This window comes from Pinus tabuliformis, chromosome 6 (assembly GCF_031772625.1).
Source record: "Pinus tabuliformis cultivar Carrire ecotype Pingquan chromosome 6, CPIR1, whole genome shotgun sequence".
NCBI lineage: Eukaryota > Viridiplantae > Streptophyta > Pinopsida > Pinales > Pinaceae > Pinus > Pinus tabuliformis.
In genome coordinates this window covers 1,588,334,652-1,588,356,407 of record NC_142292.1, presented here as the reverse complement: position 1 = coordinate 1,588,356,407, position 21,756 = coordinate 1,588,334,652, and the positions used below count along the sequence as shown (strand labels likewise).

General features: G+C 36.6%; 1 pseudogene; it reads right to left on the bottom strand.

The window, feature by feature from the left end:
• Nucleotides 1-21,756, bottom strand: part of LOC149264887 (uncharacterized) — a 158,733-nt pseudogene that overhangs the window by 125,017 nt on the left and 11,960 nt on the right.

The following is a 21,756-nucleotide window of genomic DNA, read 5'->3' as shown; positions in this document are numbered from 1 at the left end:
AACCCTTTTGTTTGAGACTTATCAATTGGCTAAAAAAAGTGTTGCTTTTTGTATCCTCATAATGTGCTATCAATTCTTCCGTAAAAATTGCCCAAGTGATAAATTGTTTACGAGAACAAAGCCATTGATACCATACAAACTGATTTGGTTCCAAATATAAAGTTGCCATACGTACCTTTTGTGTGTTTTGCACATTATTGAGATCGAAGAATTGCTCCATCTGTAATATCCATGTGGCGGGATCCTTGCCATCAAACTTCCTCATATCGATTTTTGGAATATGGTGAGTCTTCGATCCAACATTAGAGTCTATGGAATCATGATTAACATTTCTTTTGTTCTCATCATGAGTTTCCTTTAGTACCCTTTCACCCTTAGTGACCATTTCTTGTAGCAACTTATTCATATTTATCTTCAATTCTTCCATCTTATCATCCATGCCATCAATTTTAGCGTCCATGCCATTCACCTTAGCTTCCATGCCATCCATCTTAGCTTCTACACCTTTCTTTAAACCATCCATCTTAGCTTCTACATCTTTCCTTAAACCATCCATTTTATATTCTGTTGCTTTTTGTGCAAGTGACATTTGTTGCACTTGTTCTTGTAATTTTGATATATCATGTAGCATTTCTTCCTCTTCTTCATGAGTCATGCTAGAGCTTTCAGGTTCCTTACTAGGTGTTTGCATTTTCTTTCCTCGGGGCATCAGTTACCGATAATAATGCTCTACTATGCCCTTTGAATTCCTTCAAAATAAATTTTCAAACCAAGCTTAAGCAAAAATTTAAAAAAATCTACACACCTTTTTTCACTTTGTAGGAGCTCGATATTGCCTCTGATGTATCTCTGTACTTTTCGATCATCTAGTTCTGAATTTGTGACCTGTAGTAGCCCTCTGTGTCCTCTTTCCAATGCCACAAGTCTGACCCAAATTGGATTCTCCAAGGAAGAGTTATGCGAAATCTCCCACAGTGACTTGATTATAGACTAGTTCAGTAGAGCGAACTTGTACGACGTGCCACGAGTCACTGTTTCGACCTTTGGATCTGAAAAATGCATAAAAGAAACTACAGTCCGTCCTCTTTCTGTACTTTCTTACGAAATTTCAATCCGATCCCAGAGAGAAAGTTATGACGATTTTCCCCAGGTCACCTGTTTTGAATGTAATTCAGGAGTCTGCAAAAAGACCAACTTCCTCAGATCATATCTCCGCAAATATCGCACGAAAAGCTCTGAAATTCGGACCCAAGGTTCAATGTGATTTCTTCTCAAATGGGTTTTTTTTGCAACTTCTGAAACGTCACAGAAAAAAGGTTATAGCGAAAATGCCACGATGACCTGTTTGGAGCAGCGAAACCCTAGAATCCAAAGCTCTGATACCAAATGTTATGAAACCAGCTCAAGAAAAGATAGAAAAGATAGATCAACGCCTTAGAATTCAGCCTCTTCGAGGGGGCAACCTCCTTTACATTACATAAATGAACAATTCTTGGATGATTCAAATGACAAAACCTCCTTTCTATATATAGGAGTCTAAGGAGTCACAATATAATCCAGCCGACCTAACAATAATAATATAAAGCCACAAAAATAACAATAGAGGGATTCTATGGGGCACAGAAATAACAATATGGGGGTAATAGGGGCACAACAATATAAATAAGGGGTATAACTACAATAGTAATGGGGTAATCACTAGTATTATAGGGACCCAACAGAGTTGTTCCATGTAAGGGTAATCTCAAACCATACAAGGATTGATGCATTATTTGATAGTGGGTCACAATCGAAATTAATTTCAGAAGACTTGGTCAAAAAGCTTTACCTTGAAAATGTGCCTCATCACAAGCCATATCCTTTGGGTTGGATAGTCAATAATTCAAATTTACAGGTTACAAGGAAACGTTTATTCAGGTTTTCCATTACTGAAAAATTCATAGATGAAGTCGAGTTAGATGTAGTTCCACTTGACATCTCAGGAATTATTTTGGGAAGCCCATATTTGTATGATAGGAAAGCAGTAATTTATCACCATGAGAAAAAATATCAATTGCTCAAGGATGGAGTGGAGTATATTGTGAGAGCCCATCGTAAAAAGTTAAACATTTCTTTGGTTAATGCAGGGCAGATGAAGAGACTAGTAAATGCAAGTAAAAATTTTGTTCTTCTCATGATAAAGAAAAAGAATGATATAGATTATGAATCTTTTGAAGGTTGTGATGATAAGTTAAAATTTGATTTGTTTGATGTGGTAAGCAAGCATGGTGAGATGTTTCAGGAACCAAAGGGGTTACCTCCTAAGAGGGGAATTTAGTGTGCGATACATTGCAGCAGGATGTTCCACTTCCAAACATTGGCATGTATCGCATGTCGATCATGGACAGTATGAAAATCAAGAAGAAAATTCAAGAATTGCTGAACAAAGGTATCATATGCCCATCTACTTCGCCATGTGGTTCACCAATTGTCTTGGTGCCAAAGAAGGATGGGACTTGGCGCATGTGTGTGGATTTCCGTGCACTAAATAAGATAACGATAAAGAATCGTTATCCACTCCCAAGAATTGATTATTTTCTTGATAAATTGAGGTATGCAAAGTATTTCACTAAGTTAGACTTACGAAGTGGTTATCATCAAGTTAGAATAGCTAAAGAAGACATTTGGAAAACCACATTTAAAACTAAACAAGGATTGTTTGAGTGGCTTGTTATGCCTTTCGGTCTTACAAATGCTCCAACTACTTTCTGGATGATTTTATCATTGTTTACTTAGATGATATTCTCATATTCAGCAAATCCAGAGATGAACATGTCATGCATGTGAACAAAGTACTTGATGTCTTGAGAAAAGAATAGTTATTTTTAAAGATGTCAAAGTGTGAATTTGGCAAGACTTCTTTAGTGTATTTGGGACACATTGTTGGAGGAGGTGAGCTGAAGATAGACCCCTCTAAGGTTGAGGTCATTGTGAATTGGCCCAAGCCCAATACAGTTACAGAGGTAAGAAGCTTTCTAGGGGCAGCACAATATTGGAGGAAATTTATTGTTAATTTTTCTTCCGTTGCAGCTATACTACATGCATTGACTAGCGTCAAGAAAATATTCTATTGGGTAGATATACAACAAAAAGCATTTGATGTTTTAAAACAAAAGATCAGTTCAACATCGGTATTGGCTCTTTCGGATCTTAGACAACCATTTGAGATTCAAATGGATGCTAGTGATTACACCATGGGAGCATTTCTCATGCAGCATGGTGAGCCCATTTCATTTCACTTTGAAATTTTTAATGGTGCTGTGACTAACTATCCCACTTATGACAAAGAACTTTACGCATTGGTACAAAGTGTTAAAAAATGGAAACACTACTTGATGGGGAAGGAGACCATTATCCATACCGACCATCAACCATTGCAGTACTTATAGTCATAGTCAAAGTTGCAGCAATCATGATACTTCAGATGGATGGATTTTCTACAACAGTTTCATTTGGTTATCAAGTACAAAAAGGGAATCTACAATAAGGTAGCTAATATGATTTCTAGGCCTATTGTAAATTCATCTATTATACTCAAGCACAATTATGTTTTACATGAAAGTTACATTGAGAAATATGCATATGATAATGAATTTCAAGATGTGTATGCAAGATTGAGGCAAGGAAACCAAATTGAAGAGTTAGATTACCATGTACATAACAGTTTGTTGTATCACTTGGGCAAGTTATGTATTCCACAGGGAGAAAGAAACAATATCATAAGGGAGGCACACACTTCATTGATTGCTGGACATTTTGGTGTAGGCAAGACAATAGAAAATCTCCAAAGGTATTGTTATGGCCACACACATTGTATAATTTATCTCGTTTCATTAGAGGATGTTATTTGTGTGCAATAAGTAAGCCTAGCAATAGGAAACTAGGATTGTACACTCCACTTCCGATACCTTCACGTCCATGGGAGAGTATCTCAATGGATTTTGTAGGAGGTCTTCCATTATCAAGGAAAGGTCATGATTACTTGTATGTAGTTGTAGATAGGTTCAACAATATGTGTATTCTAATGCCATGTAAAAAGAAAATTACAACTGAACAAACAACTCATCTTTTCTTTCAAAATATTTGGGTTTATTTTGGTCTTCGTACTGCCATTGTAAGTGATTGGGATTCTCGATTTGTTGGGAATTTTGGTCAAATTTGCAGGACATGATGGACACTAAGTTGAAGAAGAGTACAACCTTTCATCCGCAAACAGATGGACAAACCAAGGTGGTCAACAGGACAATCATTCATCTTCTTAGAGGATATTGCAGCAAACATCCCAAGTTGTGGGATGAACAGTTGCATTACATACAACATGCATACAATAGGGCAAAGCATTCTTCCACAAACACATCGCCATTTGAGGCATGTTTTGGGTACTTTCCAAGATCGCCATTGGACTTCATCTTTGAGAAATATGTCACTATTGATGGTCATAGCGACATCGATAAGGCAAGGAAGTTCATTGAGAAAATTCAGTTGATACATCACACAGTTCAAGAATAGCTTAAAAAGAATCAAAGCAACTAAAAGGAAAGGCATGACAAACACCATGTTGATCATAAATTTCAAGTTGGAGATGAAGTTTGGTTATATATTAGCAAAGGGATACTTCAAGGGGAAGGTAAAAAGCTGAATCCAATCCGTTATGGTCCTTTTAAAATTCTGGAAAAGATTGGTAACAAAGCATTTAAGCTAGATTTTCCTCCTTATATGCAAATATAATCTGTAGTTAATGTTGAGAATTTGGGATTGTTTGAGCCTCCTTTGATTGATAATCAAGGAGAGGATGTTCAACTGCCATCAATAGATGATTTCTCGCCAGAATATCTTGATGAACTACAACAAGATCTCATACTTGACAAAAGAACCAGAACTTTAAAGAGAGGGAATGTCGAATACCTTTGAGTGGGACTCAAGCGAAAAATCCTTCTAAGGCCAAATGAATGCAGATTGAGAAGGTGAGGAAGTTGTACCCTCACCTACTGAACAATTGATAATATCTTCTAGGGTCCAAAAGGCTTCCGATGGGGAGGAATGATAAGGTGATCAATATTTAGCTCAAAAATCAAAGTGCTCAGAATCACTCAAAACCTTAACGACCGTGTCCGTCTCGGTGATACGATCCTAATGCAACTCGTTTCACTCAAAATGGAGCTCGTATGAGAAAGATACCGCCTTCTGTTTGCTTTTTCAAACACAGGAATTTTGAAAAAAAGTACAGTCATTGCACAGTCAGCAGTCCGTACTGCTGACATGGAAGGTGACTGTGTAGGTCAAAGGTTTGGTCAATGATTAGTGAGGTCATGCCAAGTGGCACATTTCGGTTTGTCTACAATTTGATGAGTTAGCTTGATTTCATTAGACAGGGGAGGACCATTGAGAAGGAGACACGTGGAAATCCTGGAGGCCACTGTGTGTCCCTCCCCAATGGTGTATAGGTATTTGCGTGTAGTGACAAAATTATATTGGTAGGTCGGCGGAGTCAAACCCGCGACCTCGCCCACACAAGCACAAAGGCTTACCACTATGCCGCACTAATGTTTCTTAACATACTATGCTTGCGGTTTGTATTTGTTATTATAACACTTGGCAGTTGGGGGAGGAGAGGGATAGTCCTGCGGGCTAGCCCCCTCCGGTTGTGACCACCACCACAAAACTGTCGGCTGGTGGTTAGCACTAACCATGCGATTTATGCGCCAACTATAGATTAACACAATTAAACCCATGCTTATCCATAATTAAAGCACAATTTAACTTGGCGGATTTTTTGGCGGGTTCGATAAATTTGGCCTTTCTCCAAATTTGGCGGGATTAACTAGAGTTTCTCTAGTTTTGGTGGAGTTTTCTTAGGGGAAACTGAAGAGACCATAACTTTTACAATTTTCGATCAATTTAGGGTCAGAAAAATTCATTCCCAGATGATTTGGATGTCCTGGGCACATTGAAGTAGGTTTCAGGATTAACAGAGAATTTTAAACAACAATTTTTTCCATTTTGAGCTAATACAGAGGCCCAAGCCATGGAAGCTGGACCAAGGAGATGTAGCCCAGGAGGGGTGAACTCCTTTATCAAAACACTGTGTTAAGTGTTCATTTTGATATTTTGATGTATATTTGTTTTCTATTGTTCAACACTTTATTTACATACTGTTTTGCTCATGAATTTGACATAAAACTTGACAAATTTACCTGTTACATTCAAAAACACCATAAGGAAACCTATGCACATAAAGAAAATGATGAGAAATTGTTTTTAATTTTGAAGTTGAAATTAGCACAACAAAAATAACATTCAACAATAGATCAGTTAGCCTGCCTCGTAGAAATATGATGGCTTATCTTTGTAGATTCTCATAGGACCCATTGTAAGAAATCCACTTGCTTCTGTCATGCTTAAATGAAACATATTTTCTAAGCAAGCCATCTCAAACACATAGGTTGAAGTTGGGTCCACTCCAACAACTTGGTGATGAATACAATAAGGGAAGTGAAAACCATATCCCACCACATGTGAAAGACTGAAAGGATTATCTCCAAGTATGTAGTCCATTTGGAACTTGGAAGCTGATTTGAGGTGAGTACGAGTAATTTGAACAATTTGAAAAGTATGGCTCAAATAATTAGCATAGGATGATAAGGAAGTAACATGTTTCATGTAGCTAGCTACTATCTTGTAGATAAGCCCGCTTGGAATGTATGGATGTAACAAATAAGGTGATTTTGACACTAGAGAGCAGACGAAGTCATCAACATAGAATGTTTGAATTATCAATGCAAGATTTACAAGACCTATTGTTGGGATAATTATATGATCAAATTTGTCTCTTTTTCTTTTCATCAATTCTGAAAACATTCGCACAAGATCACCTCTTAATATACAACATAAACAACCATTATTGAGAATTACAATATCTACAACATCAATATATATTTCAACATAATTGTTGAGATAACATGCCATTACAATTAGAGCAATAAACCTCATAAGGGTGTCCCAAGATACTAATTCAGTCAGATTTTCCTTCCATGTCACAACATCTGTGCAGAAGGATGTTAAAACCAAGGATTTCTAGAGTGACGACATCTACCTTTAGAATTACCCCAAATATCCAAAGGAAAACTGTGACTAACAACCTAACACTCATGATTGTCTTGTTCTTGCTCATCAAACCCTTTTTTTTGCACCTTTTCCTTTCCGAGATTTGGTGTATCGGGGCTACTCTTGACAGAGGGTGGGTAGATCATGTAAAGGAGTGGAACAAAGATAAGAGACATAAATGTTTCCATAGCCCAATTCGTCCACCTGATGCCCCCCGTAGAAATATTCACGATGAGGGGCTTACTCACCATAGCTATAAAATCCATGACAGAAGCAACTATGAATGTTTGGAAGTTGGTGAGTATGAGCCACAATCCCATTTGTTGTTTCATCCTATTGTCAATGTTGCTTCCACAGGCCATGTAAAGGGACTTCACAAGCGACAAAAAGATGGCTCTGGTGTGGGTGGAGACAGAGGGGATCATTGGTGCGAGGAGCGCCTCACTAAAAACCAAGCTATAAATGATGGTGTAGGATTGACATTCGAGATTAGACAAGTTTATCTCATTAGCAGAGCCCATATTGATGGGCGCATATACACAACAGGAGAAAATTGGGGAATATGGTTGTAAACCGAGGCCTACCACTCTAGGGAAATTGTAGAAACCATTGTGGATTTGGGAACTTCTAGTGTCGCACATATAGTTTGTGGGTCTGTAAAGGTAGGAGGAAAGAGAACAACTAAAGAGGACGAAAATTTCATTCTTGAACTTGAAATTCACAGTGGAGTCAAGGCTAAAGCTACCACTACTGGTCATGCTAGTGCAGGTCAACATCTGAGGATTGGCTAAATAAATAGTAGTTTGGCTGTAGTCAATATATGAGATAGGGTAAGAGCCTGAGTGAGTAGTGAACATTAACTTTTGATTCACACAACTTACCAAGTTCTAGAATCATGAATCCCCATAACTGGGGCATGTCTCGATGGGGTATTTCACCTGTAGGTTTCCACAAGTGTCCCTGCAAGCCCATCCTTTGACTGAGGGTACGAAAATCAAGTAGTAAAGACACACTAAGAGGACTTACAGGGATTCAAAAGTGAGATCCATTGTATTCTTTGCAATAGACAAAGAGGAACAAGATAGTAAAATCAATATTGGTTGAGCATCTAAATCTATGAATACAGTGGGGTTGGGCCTTCCGCGAGAAAATTTCTTATACCATGTCAAAGTTGCTTCCTTGTTCTAAAACAATTATGTTCTGCATCTATTAAACGATTGTTTTTTATCGCTGAGCCAATGGAACCTACAAGACTTTACAAAGCTTTATAATTTAATTAAAGGTTTAAAATTTAGAATTTATAAATTTTCAAGGTCTAATTCTTTGAAGGGTGCTAGCTCAATGGAAAAGCACCTTCTTTACAAGCAGGTGGTTGGTGGTTCAATTCCATCGCACCTTAATATTCATAGGGAATGGTGACAATCACAAGGACAAAAAAATAGACACCAAACTAGATGCAAAAAAGGACAATGAACTAGATGTAAAATAGGATGAAAAAGGGGATGCCAAGTTGGGTGCTAAAAAGAAGCAAAAAATGATGAAAATTAAGATGCCAAATGATGATGCAAAGAATGGTGTAAATTTGGGATGAAAACTTAGGTGCAAAAAATGAAAAAAAAGATGTAAGAAAAGACATAAAATAGGATGCACAATGGGGCTAAAAAAAGGGTGAAACAAAGGATGCCATATTGGATTCCAAAAATTATGCATAATCAGATGCGAATTCAAGCTCAAACTTAGACACAAAATGAGATGCAAATGTGGACACAAAATTAGGCTAAAAAAGGATGCAAATTTGGATGGCAAAAATGATGTAAAATTAGACACCAAAAAGGATGCAAATTTGGATGAAAAAGTGGACATTAATAATGGTACAACATTGGACACATAAGTAGACACAAAAACGGTGCAAAAATGGGCATAAAAATAGATCAAAATTGGATGCAAAACTTGGTGCAAAAACAAATGCAAAAGTGGATGTAAAAAATGGATCAAAATAGAATGTAACAATAGACACAAAATGGGATGCAAAGGTGGACACAACACATTGCTTAACATAGGATGCAAATATAGAAGCAATTTTTGATGCTCAAAAGGATGTAAAATTAGATGTAAGAAGTGGTGTTAAAAACAATGCAAAATTGGATGTAGCAAATGATGCAAAATGTGGTGCAAAATGGGATGCGAAAAAGGGAGACAAATCAAACATAAAAGTGAACATAAAAAATGGTTCGAAAAAAGATGAAAAAATGGGCACAAAAATGGATGCAAAATTTGGTGCTAAATCAAATTCAACATATGGTGCAAAGATAGGCACCAAAGCTGGTGCAAAACTCGATGCAAAACTTGGCGTAAGACTAGATGAAATAAACGACACAAAATGAATGAAAAAACAGCTAAATTGGATGCAAAAAATGGTGTAAACTTGATGCAAATGATGATGCAAAAATGGAAGAAAAGAATGACACAAAATAGGAAGCAAAAAACGATGAAAAATAGATGCAAAAAATGGCACAAAACTAGAAGCAAAACCTGTCATGAAATCAGATGCAAATCTTTGTGCAAAATTTGATGCAAAAAATGATGCATAATCTGGTGTAAAAAAGGATGCAAAAACTAGCATGAAAAAGGTTGCAAAATCAGGTGCAAAAAAGGACACTTTAATTTTTTTACAATAGAGTTAGATTTACCACCAGATTGCTCATCCCAATTGTAAAAAAATGCACTAAAACCTGGCGCAAATTGTCAGTTTTGTTGTAGTGATTATAGGTGAGATTGTTCCACACTCATCCAAGCAGCATAAATATATTCTTACTGCCACTAGCTATTTTACTAAATGGGTGGAGGTAGTTCCATTTAAATTGGTTAACTTTGAGGTCGTAGTTTATTTCATTGATCAACATATTATTACGAGGTTTGTCCTTCCAAATGCTCTTATGTTTGTGTTGTAGCGGCTATAACCACCCTCCAAAATTTTGCCTTAGCTTCATTTTGGAGCCTCCCTACACACCATCCTTAGCAACATGTCTTGCACTGTCAAGTACATAGGCTTCAACTGAGTTTCATTGGTTTGCCAGCCTGTGCATGTCAACTTGTTTGTTTGCCATCACATGCTTCCATTCCGGACTTAGGTAATTTTCTGGTTGAGATGTTCACTTGGAGAATTGCACAATTCTGGAGGGGAACCATCCTTTCCTCCATAAATTGCACAATCATTATTGGGCTACATGTCGAGCTCTAGAATTGAGTAATCCAGCCAGGCAGCCCTCCCTCAAAAAATTATGCAATCTAGCCTGACACTGGGATTCAACCCAGAAATTTCATAATTCTGGGAGACAGTGACCTGTTGACCCCAAAAATTGCGCAATGCCTGAGGGAAAACCAACCTTGCTCAGCCCAGAAACTGCAAATCCCTTTCATAGGCTTGCAGATTGCTGCATGTGCCTCAGGTTGACCGGTTCCCTCTGGAACTGAGCAATCCTGATTTGCATGCATGGGCTGTTTTTTCCCGAAATAGCAAAAAGCAACATGCAAAAGGCATCCATAAATTTTAGGAATCTATTTTTGGTAGCTAGAGGTTACATGCAAAGATCATTTTACAAACTTCCCTCCAAGTGTCGCTTTTTCCTAGATTTGTGGCATGCGCGTCATAACCTTGATCTTATCAAAACTCATTTTCGGGATGCTGCAGAGCTCATTCCTCTCATCGATCTTGAAATTCAGGTATCCCACATCACATCTAGGAGTCTTTGGCACATTCAACTCATCTTTTTCAGGGTAAGTTTGCTTCTCATGTCTTGTGTTGCGTTTCTATCGCTTTTTGTATTTCTCTTTGTGTAAGTGTTGTCTGCTTGATTTCAATGAATGCTTATTGTCGTTTTGATGCATGTTAGCTTGTAGAAGCACTGTTTCAATTTTTCTTTGCATCCCACTACTATCGCATGCATGGCACTATTTTTTCACTAACGGTCACCGTCATGATGACTCACTTCACACGCATGCTTACTTTCCCATTTTCTTAATCCTACACTCATTGTTTGCATGCATGATCATTCACTCTTGTTTGCACTCAACTTCACCATGCATTCGAACTTCTCATGTTTCCAGTCGCCCGTCGGCGGGTTTGGGCTGCCTTGGCCCAAACCCTTCCTTACTTAGCTAGCAAATGCACATTTTTGGAAGTGAAAGCTCTACCTTCCCTCTAGAAATTGCACAAATTTGGCCCAACACTTGGCCTCTAGGCTTTCATTGCGTAATTCTGGGAGGCAGTGCCTTGCTGGCCTCAGAAACCGCACAATGCAGCTTGTTGGTTTGCATGTCATTGCTGACTGAAATTGCGCATTGCACAGTTTCATTCCTCAGCAGGCCAGGCTAGACTATGCATTATGCAGTTCAAACAGTTAATCAGCGTCCTGACAGCCTAGATTGTGCCTTGCACAGTTTTTTCAGTTAGTCTCCCAACCTCCTAGTGAAAATTATGCAATCTTCACAGACAGTCACACAGGTACGTTGCATGTCAGTCATATATTTTTTTTTGGTTTTCAACTGAAAAATTGCTTGCCATGAGTGTTCCTATGTCTCCAGGTATCACAGGTGTTCATCTACCTCTCAGCAGTATAGGTACAATGGCCTCCTAGAGAGCAGGGTCAAAGGACACCATTGAGAGCGCAATTGAAGATGCAGTTGAGCGAGTGTCTATGAGCTTCCCTATCTATGAAGACACCAAGCTGCTCATAAAAAATTATATCAAAATGAAATGGAAGTGACATCACAAAGAGAAGAACCATCAGCAACAATAGAGAGTAGTAGAGCTACACACAACAAAGGCAAGAGGAAGGTTGTTGACAACACAGAGACGGAGAAAAGTTGCAAGTTCAAAGCAGATCCACTTGTGATGAAAGCAACTTTGGAGATTGAGGCTAAGAGGTGACAGCGCGACAAGAGGATTGCACAAAGGAAAAGAGATAAATAAAGGATGGAGGAAACAGAGAAGGAGTGGAAGCGGAAACTGAGGGAAGAACAAGAGTTGTGCATAGTAGAGAAGGAAGCACAACAAGAACAGGTACAACAGGGGCGCAACATGCACAGACTGATGAAACTGTACCCATACAGGATATAGACCCATCCCAGCAACTTGAACAGAGTAGACATGGTGAGCAGTGCTCTCGATCGCATGCACGGTTGTTTAGAAGCGTGGATGTCATTGTGTGCACGCATGCGATCCCATCCGTTGGCACACTCACTGAGGCAAAGACAAAGAACCAAGTTTGACTAGAGCTGGACATGTACTTCGACGAGTTGATGCATATAGCCACCAGAACGCACTTGGAGATCAACACAGACATTATGCATTAGTATGTTGCTGGCTTGGCCGCACTCAAGATTATGATGCACATGTTATTCGACGAGTTGGACAGAGGAGCCAAATCGGTGTACCCGGATGCAACAGAGGCATGAGTTTGTTTTCAGCAAGATGTCACCATTTAACATGCAGACACCATCATGGACTACCAAGCATGGCATCAGTTCGCCACCATCGATCATCACGAGGATGTCGAAGAGTTGGTCTTCCCACAACTATCCGAGTCTTATTGATAGCTTGCATGGATTTCTCAAGCCTATTTTTTCTCACATGGGTACATGTGGAGATTATAATGTAACATCTTATAAAAGTGAAAGACCAAGTGTCGATGGTTGAATGTAATAGTCATGTAGTAGGTGATTAGTCATGAGGGTAGGTGAAGAGTCACAAAGGGGAATGTCAAGGGTCACCCCGCCCTTTGCTATTTATAGAACCTCATAACTCATTGTACAGGATTTTGGGAGCCAAGATTCCTATAGGTGTATCTTAGAGAAAGCTTGGAGTGTATTGTAACGAGCCTTGGCTTCTCCACAGTGCAGAGCTAGTATATCTCTTTGGAGGAGCAGGCGACAGTGACTGTAATGTTCCGTTGTCGGAACTAGTGGTTGGTCATGGTTGCATTGTATGATTGGATCTTTCACTCTTAATATAACAGAGCCAACATGTTTCATGCATATGTTGTTATTGTATTTCAGCTATCTTGGTTACTCTAATGATATATGTAGCTATTTTCTTACGCATGTATGTATGGAATCTTTCTATATATGTATGTATGAATCTTACTGAGATGTGTTGTTGGTTTAACCATCACTTTGGATCGTTGGTTTCCCTGAGATGTGTCTTTGCTCGTGTGTTCCCTTTCAAGCTGCGCGTTTCCACAGGTTTCTAAGGGGCGCACTCATTCCCCTTTCCGTGTATTAGAACCCTTCATGCACCTTCCTTGGCTTGCTGCGTTGGTCACACCCTTGCTACCAACAAGGACATCCTACTTGCCTCTGCACGCAACCGCTGTCAAGGTGATAACATATGATCCAATGCTAGGAATCCTACACCAAACGGTCTGAGGTCTAGTTGGGACTTCTTACCGGGAAGATCCCTTGACATGTTGGCGGGTCCAGCACGTCAATAGTTTGACAATGCATCCTATTTTTATGGAAATTTAATTACTGTATTTTCTTTAAAATGGGTTTCAAAGTTAAATATTTTGCAAATTATTATCCCCAGGAAAATGGTTTAGCAGAATCTACAAATAAAAGCCTCTTGAGAATAATAAGGCAGACCACAGATGAAAATAAAAAGAATTGGCATAAAGATTTAATCTTTGCTCTGTGGGCTGATAAAATAACTCATAAATCTTCCTTAGGTACTTCACCTTACTATTTAGTATATGGAAAAGAGGACGCATTACCCCCTAATATAGCTTTTCCTTCATTAGCCATAGTTCAATCTATTGAGGAACAACCCTATTCTTCACTTCAATTAAGATTGTCTTAATTACTGAAATAAGAAGAAGAGAAGGCAAAAAATACTTATTCTAAACATTAAAACATAGTTAAATCCTGGTTCAATGCAAGCTCAACTAGAAATAAAAACTTTGAATTGGTGATCTTGTGCTGAAATGGGATAAAGCCCATGAGGGAAAAGGTAAAAACACAAAGTTTCAAAAACTTTGGCTAGGACCATTTCAAATTGTGGAAAATATTGGCCCATCTACTTTTATTCTCCAAGATTTGCAGAGTAGGAAATAATCCCTCCCCGTGAATGGGAATAGCCTTAAGAAAAATCTTTCATGAAGATCATGTTTTTTGTTGTTGTAAAAATGTAGATAATCATATGTATAAACCGACTTGTCTTTTAGCTAGTTTTGTTGAATGCTACTCTTTTGACTTTTTACTTGAGTTTTATATTAATAGTCTCTATCATTATTTTGAGATTCAATTTCTAAAAAGGAAACTTATTAAGAAAATGATTATTATGTTATCTTTCAGTATTTCATAAATATTACAGTGTCTGATATTAATAACTCTATTATATTATTTTGTGAACTACTCATGACCTAAATCTCTAAAAAGGATATCTTATCTCATGATTAGCCATAACTTTAAACAATTGTTGAAATAGGTAAAGGCTATGAAAGATTTTAGCATATCATGACTCTAACTGTCATCTACGACTCTTAAGGAGAAGATTTACCTCACCATCCATTAATTAAATATTTTTAGACTTTAATTCAAAAATATAAATCTTGAAAGATAAGGGGTCTCATTAAGAGCCAACTTACCATGACCATGGGTACTAATGGTACTGATGTTACCACATATGGTCACCAAGCCAGGGTAATGGCTTATAGCCAAAAGCTGTAAGACAATAAGTCTCATCATGAGTCAGCTTGTTCATTATCATTAGTACTTGTGAATGGCATTGGCGAAAAGTGGTCACCAAGTCGGGACAATGACTTTCAAGGAAAAGTAAGTATCAAAAATAAAAAATAAATATCTTTAAAACCCTTACTAATGGATGAGATAAAGTATTTCCTTAGTTTAAGGTAACCTTGTCGAGGCTATGAACACTTGCTAGCAGCAATGGCACTACATGTGACAATGGAGTCTATCTTAATACAAAACTTACAAATAGTCTTTATCTCACCATTATAACTAGCATTAACAAATGGATGTGAGAGATAGGTTAAGTTATTTCATATCAATAGGTTGAGAAGTTTGCAAATAATAACTTTCCTTTTTATTTTTTTTAGAGAAATTTTTATATGAAATCTGAATTTAGCATTATGATCTTTTCATATTTATTCCTTTTTTCTATTCAACTTCATTAATTTATTTAGAGATAATTGTTTCACCCAGTGCATCGCCAATTGTCGTAGCAAACAAAAACCCCCATTTTTCTTGATTACTAAGACATAATAAATAATGGAGAACCCTTTTATTTTTCTTATGTTTCCATAAATCACTTTACCTTTGTTTAATAAAAGGACAAAAAGGAAATAAGTTTGTAAGTGGTCTTGAAATCATTTAAAAAAAACTTAAGTTATCTCCTCATCAGAGCGAATGTTATCAGAGTCATTTTATCGGAGCCATTCCATAAAATGTTACGAGATTTTTATCTCTGATATTTGAATTCCCGATGTTCCGAAAAGGTAATTTCTTGAGGTGAGATTCCCATGTGATACACTAAAGCCTTGTTGTCAGAGCTTTTTATATCATAAGTTTTATTTATAAAACATTACAAAATTCTTTGTCCTCGAGGTCCTACTTCCCGATGCTTTTCCTTTATATTTATAACTTCTATATCAGGTTAGTATATATCGAGACTTCGAATATCATAAATAAAATTTAATTAAACTTACGAAAAAGGTTCCACTGAGAATGTTCTTATAGCAAAAGGCCTTGTTTATCAGAGCTCTTACTTTCGACACATTATATCTCGAACCTTTCCATATCAGAGCGATACAATATCGTCCATTTTAAATTACTCTCTGATATTTCCGCCCCGAAATCTAATGTGGCAATATTCACGTGGCTTCCCATCATTTAACTGAAAGGATTCAAATGCAATTTTACTGATCTTGAAAGTATAAACAATTCACTTTTAATTGGCTTTGGTTTTCCCAATTCGTTCTAGAATGTGTTTTTATTATAAGTTCTATTTTATGCTAGTCTGAGTTGATGCTAAATAGTGTCTCTGCTAAGTTCTTGCGCTTGTCCCTTACAGGTGAACCCTGATTCTTGGCATTTTGAAGAGATGAAGAAAGGTGACAAGGGAAAGAAGAAGGCTCCACAACAGCAACCTGCGGGTCCATTTGTGGAAGGCATAGATGAGAAAAATCCAGGAGTAGGACTGTTTTCCAACACTGTATGCACAAGAGATGTTGGGCTTTCCTCCTGAGAAGCGATTTATCAATATTTTGAAGAGGAAGGACTAGAGGTAACTAAAAGAACAATCACAATCGACAGAAAAACTCCTACCTCAGAAAATACTCCAAAATACATGACCAATTCCTTTCTTCATAGGATTGGGCTAGACCAAGACTAATGTCGTATACAAATATGGTTCGTTGGGTGGTCGAAAATATGGATATCTCTGAGAGACACATACAAACATTGAAGGGAACGATGATTGGTTCTTTTTCCAGCAAGGATTTGCAAAGTATGTATCATTTTCCTAATCCTCAGTGTGTTTATAACAAGAAGTATGTCAAAGCCTTTATAAAGGAGAATGGACACCTGTTAGAAAAAATTCGACAATGGTGAAAAGACCCTAATAAACATAAAGCTGAGGAAACCGGTAAGTACTCAATTGATTCCCTCACTACTCCATTTTCCCAAGTTGCAGCTATGATGTGTCAGTTGCATGCAATGCCTAATGTGTCAAAATTCCCAGACACCTGGGTACCTTTAATGGATGGTGCAATAGAAGGCTTTATATTTGATTGGGCCACTATTTTGTCAGATAATTTAGCTACACACATCTTATCTTTCTGGCATACCAGAAATATTTATGAAAATAAGATCCCTCCTTTCTACATGTCTGCCTATATCATGGATTCCCTGTGTTTTACAATGGATTTTCCTACCATGGGCTAGAAATGGACCATTCAAGATACAAAACCCATTAATACTTATCATGATATTTCGCGAAATTTCAAATACTATGAGATTTTTTACCAGATTTGTCATAGAGTGATGCTTCTGATTTATGAAGTCATTTTTGAGTCTAAGCCACCTTGGATGTCTCAAGAAGCCATGGATGATCTTTAGAAGGTCGGAAGTTGGTTTGGGGAGGAATTGTTCACTTACATTAGAGTCTATGGTAGCCTTTCCCATCCTCATGTTTTTCCTCTATTCATCCCAAGCAAGTTAGTAAGCAGAGAGGTATCCTATCAAATAGTGGGTTATGGTATCTCTATGACATTGAAGGAATCAAATAAAATGATATGGCCTGATTTCCTAGTCAGATTTGGAATATATGAATTGGCGAATTATCACCATGCTGAGAAAGAAATTTTAGGAATTCAGGTCCTTAATTTACCTACTGTGCCCAACATATAATATGATCCTAGTGTTGTGGTGAATAATTTCACTGCCTCCCATAATCTTTGAAAATTTGTCCATGAGGAAGACAAGTTGGATGAATTATTTGCACAATCCTTCTCTTATGCATCAGTCCTAAAAAAAGTGGAGGAACAATTGAATACAAAGGAGAAAAATTAGTTTGTATAGTACAAAGCTTTAAGGATAGCTAATCTTCCTTTGAATTTTCTATAGTTAACCCTAGAGAATTCATCAGTTTCTAATGATCAACCTGATAATTTTTCACAACTAATGGTTTCTCCTCAGGATCAACCAGAGGTTATTATAACTTCCTCCACATCCCAGAAAAAGGATTTGATTTTTAATCCTAAGTTAAATGAGGCATGGAAAGAGTTTAGTCAAACTCTTAATTCAAAGACTGATGAACAAAATATAGTTTCTCAAACTACAACAACTTCACAACAAGATGAAGTTCAAAATTCTCCAAAGAATTCTGAGAAGAATACAAAATTAGGGGAGACTTCTGATAAGTCTTATGTTCAAAATGACATTGAGATCATTCCTTCTTTTCCCACTGCATAAGTAACTCTGAATATTGAGGAAATTCCTCCCTTAGACATTTTCTACAATCCTCAACATAAAGATGTGGTAAAAAGGGGAAGGAAGAAAAGGAAATTAGAGAAATATCAATCATTAGTACCCAACAAACTTTCTTCTTTTGAAGTCCTATGGAACAAACTCTTAATATTGAGAGACATAAAATTAATGAACAATGACAGGATCAAGTGTCTGAGTTACAACAAAAATTTGACGCCCTGAAGGTATAATATGACAAGGATATACAGATGGAAGATGATCAAATTAAAGAAATGTAAAAGAAAATAGAACAATTCCATATCAATTATCAATTGACATAATTCAAGAAAGAAGCAAAATAATTAAATGCTTTTCTTAAGCATCAGAAGCAATTATTTTGCAATAAGCTCATGATGATCCATGATCAATGTAAAACTGCAAATTCTTTGGTTGATCAATTGTATGATATGACAAACTATTTTGATGAGGTGAATGAGAAACTGACTGATTTTCTGACTTGGCAAGAAAGTGTAGAGGGCAGAGATGTAAATCTTCCTAAGATGGATGAAACTCAAAAGATGATAATTTTTAGAGAATGGGAAATCAGGATAAAGTAGGTTGAAGCTGTTGTGCATGAAGCCCAAGATATTTCTAGTTCTATCATAGAAGCTGTCAATGATACCTTATTGCATTCAAATCTCATATCTAACTGCTCCAAATATTCAATTCCAAATTCCAAGACATTACTGAAGGCATGGTTGGAACAAAGTATAAAAATGGTTGAACTGATTGAACAATTATCTAAACTTAACCTTGAGCATCATTGACAATTTTTGGTTAAGCCACATAGTCAATGGTTAATTCTCTGATGTCTTTCTAATGTCACTACTCAGATGCTACCATCACTGAAGACTGCTATTTTTACTAGTCATATGAGAATCAAGCCCAAGCAACCCCCAGAGCTCACCATCTTGTTAGATATCTACAGATTGTGACAACTTACTATTGGACAGTCTTCGTCCTAAGCTTAGAAATTGTTGCAACTATTTCCTGATTAGTCCTTTAGTATTGTTTATGTTGAGAAGTTGTTAGAATAGTTTATTTTTTTCCTTTTTGTATTAAGACTATAAATTACTTCTCCGAGATGGAGAAGGGGTTATGAATTTTGAAAAGAAAGGACTTGAAATTGCACTATTGTATTTTAAGTTTTTCTTAATATAAGCTGAACCACTTGCAGTTCCAGTATGAGCAGATCTACAGTTTATCGGGTACTATTATCCTATGTTTATGTGTATTTGCTTTGAAAGGGAATTGTTTAATGTTTTTTTGTTCACATATATGTATGTTAGTCAGTCTTTCATGATCATTATTGATATGCTGGATTGAAATTTAATGTTATATTGTGAACAACAAATTTTTATCATATTTGATGTTTTAATCAAATTAATTTAATTAACTATTTAATTAAATTAATTTTCTTTGATTGAATTAATATCGTAATTGCATAATGATTTACATTATTATGTTTATTATGACATCTTTTTAGCACATATGTTATCAGCTTACCCGAGTATTATAATAAGGTTTAGCGATATATATATATATATATATATATATATATATATATATATATATATATATATATATATATATATAAGTAGATTATCAGAATTTATTAGTTTTGCTTAATAAATACATTATCACCCCATTTATCCCATTCCACATATTTTAGTTAAGGGAAACTGGTCCCATAATTCCATTCGGATCCACCATTCCAAACGGAAAAGGGTCTAATTGTGACTCCGACCGGGTGGTTTTCTCCCAATGTTAATGAGGTAAATATAGACTATCAACACCGTGTAATCTATTTCTTCAGCAGAGTTGTGCATTTTTAGGCCATCCCTAGGAGTGGAGGTATAAGATGTAATTTTGTATTGTATGCATTTTTTTTATTTTACTGAAGATTAATGAAAGAGGCCTCCCCACATTGAGTAGGGCCCAGAGGCATAACCCACACTAGGTGAACTCCGTTATCAACTTGTGTGTGCCTTTGTTTCTCATGGTTGCCTTTTAATTTCCGCTTCTTTTATGTGTGTGCATTCATGGTTACATGCTATTTTAAATGCAATTCTATATGCATCCTTGAAGTGAAAATATCTGGATCATTGGGAAACATAATATTTTTGTCAACAACATCCCTCATTACCTATGCTTTGAGGAGAAATCATTTAGTGAGAGGAAGGCAATGTTATATAAAATATTAAATAAATATTAATTATGATTAATTAGGTAAAGGGGACACAATCAAAATATCAAGACCCCTTGTGTAATGGCACCTGGGGCTATATTTAAGGCTAGGGCGTTCATTGTTAAGACCATCATTCAATTTATCATATAATATAAAATAAACGTTTATTTTACAGTGTCAATTTCTTTGTAACATAGGAAAAAATAATAATAAAAGATTTCACTTAGTTAATTGGTCCACAATTAAGGCCCCTCTTGTTTTATGGAGGTTTGGGTATAAAGGAACCCTCCTTGATGACTATGGCATTGGGTGGAAGACTGTTATCGAGATTCATCTCATGAGAGAAAAATTGGTGGAGACAAGTTCTACAATAGAAATACACAAACAAGTAAAACATTTCCAACCTTCCTTGTCTCTCATGGTAACGAGGAGATTCTCCAATTTTGGAAATTGATGGTGAAAACAATCCCCTTGATTAATTCAAATATTACCTAGATCTTGGGTAATGGAAAGAATATTGATTATTAGTTGGATTAATGATCAATTATTCAACTTTATTGAGGCTTCACTACTCGAAAGCTAGAGCAAGGAAACATTCTTTGTTTGTCATCTCCTACCGAGATGGAAATGATACTTGGAAAGGTTGGAATATGGAAGTCACCCCCCCTTATATGCAAGATTTAAAGTAAGCTCTAGCAAAAATCTTAGAAGGATGTGCACTGAAGTCCATTGTAGAGGCTGACACTAGAGGTTGGGGAAAATTTGTTGAAAATGCAACAAGAAAATCTAGTTTTGACTTTGCCTTGGTCAAACTAGATTAAAATTGAATTTATATTTTAGCAGAATACTTGGAGGTAGTTAACTGAGGTGACATGGCACTTTTCACTCAGTTAACTCAGTGAATTCGAGCTGGGAAAGCTTGAGTTCAGTTCTACATGATTGATTTCTAATTTGTAGCAATATATTTTAGTTAATTTGAGTTATTGTCAGTTTAACTAGTGGAGGTCAAGTTGTGGAAGTAGAAATTTAACCACACTCAGTGATCAACCACTTAACTAATAAATCAACCCAAAATAATTGTTTTATTCAGAGAATTCAAGTTACCTAGTTGATATGGAGATTCCAAAGCAAAGTATTATCAGTTGTAGTATATTCCAATGTGTATAGGTGGTGCATGCAGTTAGAGATTGACGTAAGGATATTGCATAATTCCAGATTGTGAAATTCCTAAAAAATAGGGGAAATTTCCCAAGGGAACAACATAAGGAAATAGGAGCTTGGGAAGGCATGAAATTAGCTAAGCATTGGCCAGGTTCAGTTAGTTAGGTAGAGGGATAAACTATATACTTGCAGGGTGTGCTCAAGCTTGAGAAAGCATATGT